This window comes from Oncorhynchus masou, unplaced genomic scaffold, assembly GCF_036934945.1.
Source record: "Oncorhynchus masou masou isolate Uvic2021 unplaced genomic scaffold, UVic_Omas_1.1 unplaced_scaffold_2146, whole genome shotgun sequence".
NCBI classification, from domain to species: Eukaryota; Metazoa; Chordata; class Actinopteri; order Salmoniformes; family Salmonidae; genus Oncorhynchus; species Oncorhynchus masou.
In genome coordinates this window covers 1,306-5,023 of record NW_027008623.1, presented here as the reverse complement: position 1 = coordinate 5,023, position 3,718 = coordinate 1,306, and positions in this window count along the sequence as shown.

Sequence of the window (3,718 nt, the reverse complement as noted above, 5' to 3'; positions counted from 1 at the left end):
TCTCTCTCTCTCTCTCTCTCTGTCTCTCTCTCTCTGTCTCTCTCTCTGTCACTCTCTAATGCAGGGTAGGAGTCAGGGACGCCCCTCTTCCTCTCTGTCTCTCTCTGTCTCCTCTAATGCAGTGCAGGAGTCAGGGACGCCCCTCTATCTCTCTTTCTCCTGCACGTGATCGTTGTTTACACTAAGAGACGGATGGTTCAACCCCAGAAGACTGTCTGCTCTCTGCCTCAAATGGACCACACTCACACTCTCACTTCTCCAGCTGTGTGGAAAGAACTGACAACAATGTGCCAAGTATTTTTCTAGATCTCTGGGGATTTCTGCCTGCTTTTGGTTAGGGTTTTAGCTGACATTATTATCTGGCTTGAGTTGTGTGTTATTGTTCTTCACAGAACTCTTCTCTGAGCAGTCACAAGTGTCAGTTGGTACACCCCCCCCCGCCTGTGTGTCCCAGGGGGATGGTGGAGATGATGGTCCTAATAGACAGCAGGTCATTAGGTAGGTCTCCCCTGTGCCAGCCAGCCACTGTGCCAGCCAACCACTGTGCCAGCCAACCCACCCAGTGTGCCAGCCAGCCAGTCAAAGTAATCTTTCATTTGACATGTCTGGGTCTGGGTAGTCCTCTAGGGAAGCCCCCGCCTCTCAACCTCTTTCCCAATCATCTCCCGAGCTGACAAGGAAAAAATCTGGCCTTCTGCCCCTGCACAAGACAGATAGTTAACCCACTGTTCCCCGGGCACCAACGACGTGGATGTCGATTAAGGCAGCCCCCCCCCGCACCTCTCTGATTCAGAGGGGTTGGGTTAAATGAGGAAGACTCATTTCAGTTGAATGCATTAATTTGTACAACTGACTAGATATCTCCCTTTCTCTTTAACTCAATCTGTCTCTCCCTGTCTGTTGCAGGACGAGGGCACGAATGTAATAGTGAGTGGCCGGGACGAGGGCACGAATGCAATAGTGAGTGGCCGGGACGAGGGCACGAATGCAATAGTGAGTGGCCGGGACGAGGGCACGAATGCAATAGTGAGTGGCCGGGACGAGGGCACGAATGCAATAGTGAGTGGCCGGGACGAGGGGCACGAATGCAATAGTGAGTGGCCGGGACGAGGAGCACGAATGCAATAGTGAGTGGCCGGGACGAGGGCACGAATGCAATAGTGAGTGGCCGGGACGAGGGCACGAATGCAATAGTGAGTGGCCGGGACGAGGGCACGAATGCAATAGTGAGTGGTCGGGACGAGGCACGAATGCAATAGTGAGTGGCCGGGACGAGGGCACGAATGCAATAGTGAGTGGCCGGGACGAGGGCACGAATGCAATAGTGAGTGGCCGGGACGAGGGCACGAATGCAATAGTGAGTGGCCGGGACGAGGGCACGAATGCAATAGTGAGTGGCCGGGACGAGGGCACGATGGTTTGGTCACTGTTTCACTTCACTAGAAAAGGGCGCTTCAGTTCCTCATTCTCCTATCTGGGAAAATCATCCCTTTCCGTCCTGTGTCTCCGTGTCTCTCTCCTTGCTCCCGACACGCCAGACTCTGGTCAGATAAATGCCTCCCAACATGCCAGACTCTGGTCAGATAAATGCCTCCCAACACATCAGGATCTGGTCAGATAAATGCTGGTGCGTCACCCCCCCTTGGAGAGGAAAAGGCCAGGACACAGTCACAACGTGATGTTCAGATAAACCTCTTTAGCGTTGCTTCAGTTGGCCTTTCTCTTTCCATTTCATCGTGTAACTCAATACTGAACCTTGGCAACAAAAGGATTAAGGACAAAGTGTTGGTTTATTTCTCTACCAGCGTCACCCACCCCCTTCACCATTGTCCTCTCCTTTACCAAACAACACCGGGCTGTGTGGAGACCTTGGTGTGTACTCTGAGCTTTCATAGACTTATTTGTCTGTCCCTAGATAGTGTGTGTACCTGTGTAGACTGTGTAGACCGTGAATGTAAACATTCAATACTGCTGTTGTGTATTTTATTTAACCTTTAATGAGGCACGTCAGTTAAGAACAAATAGTTATTTCCAATGACGGCCCAGTGTATGTCGGTGCCCGAGGATCTCTCAGGAAAAGGGGAGCACCATGGAAGTGATGGATTGGTCAATCTCTCCCATGTGACACACACACACACACACAGGCTTGCATGCTAGCAGCTGGATCTCAGGCCAAATAGGGGAAGTGGTGTTAGAATGAAACTTTCTCATTGTTTGTGTGATGGTGTGTTTACTCCTCTGACTGTAGACACTGCTGGTGGAAGGGATGGTCTGTGGGGACTGGCCTGGGGGGTGGCCTGGTGGGGGTGGCCTGGGGGATGGCCGGGGGATGGCCTGGGGGTGGCCGGGGGGTGGCCTGGGGGGGTGGCCGGGGTGGCCTGGGGGTGGCCTGGGGTGGGGGATGGCCTGGGGTGGGGATGGTCTAGTATATCTGCAGGCCCCACTGTATAGAGAATAGGGTGCCAGTATATCTGCAGCTGAACACAACAATCTAGCTGCCAATTGATGATAATCAATCATTTGATTTGTTTCCAGTACCCTATTGATTGCCAGTTAGGCTAAGCACATTGGAATTATGAGGCATTTAACAGAATCTATGCTCTATGTCCAACCTCAGGAGGGTGTGTGTGTGTGTGCCCAACCTCGGGAGGGTGTGTGTCTAACCTCGGGAGGGACGGTGTGTGTGCGTGTGTACCTTTCTGGGATCAGGACTGAGGATTGGAAAGGGACCAGGGGAAAGGCATGATATTACACCAGTCTACAGTATTACAGCATGTCTACAATATTACACCAGTCTACAGTATTACAGCTGATGATATTACACCAGTCTACAGTATTACAGCTGATATTACACCAGTCTACAGTATTACACCAGTCTACAGTATTACAGCTGATGATATTACACCAGTCTACAGTATTACAGCTGATGATATTACACCAGTCTACAGTATTACAGCTGATGATATTACACCAGTCTACAGTATTACAGCTGATGATATTACACCAGTCTATAGTATTACAGCTGATGATATTACACCAGTCTACAGTATTACAGATGATGATATTACACCAGTCTACAGTATTACAGCTGATATTACACCAGTCTACAGTATTACACCAGTCTACAGTATTACAGCTGATATTACACCAGTCTACAGTATTACAGCTGATATTACACCAGTCTACAGTATTACAGCTGATGATATTACACCAGTCTACAGTATTACACCAGTCTACAGTATTACAGCTGATATTACACCAGTCTACTGTATTACAGCTGATGATATTACACCAGTCTACAGTATTACAGCTGATGATATTACACCAGTCTACAGTATTACACCAGTCTACAGTATTACAGCTGATGATATTACACCAGTCTACAGTATTACACCAGTCTACAGTATTACAGCTGATGATATTACACCAGTCTACAGTATTACAGCTGATGATATTACACCAGTCTACAGTATTACAGCTGATGATATTACACCAGTCTACAGTATTACACCAGTCTACAGTATTACAGCTGATATTACACCAGTCTACAGTATTACAGCTGATATTACACCAGTCTACAGTATTACAGCTGATGATATTACACCAGTCTACAGTATTTTACCAGTCTACAGTATTACAGCTGATGATATTACACCAGTCTACAGTATTACAGCTGATGATCTACAGTATTACAGCTGATATTACACCAGTCTACAGT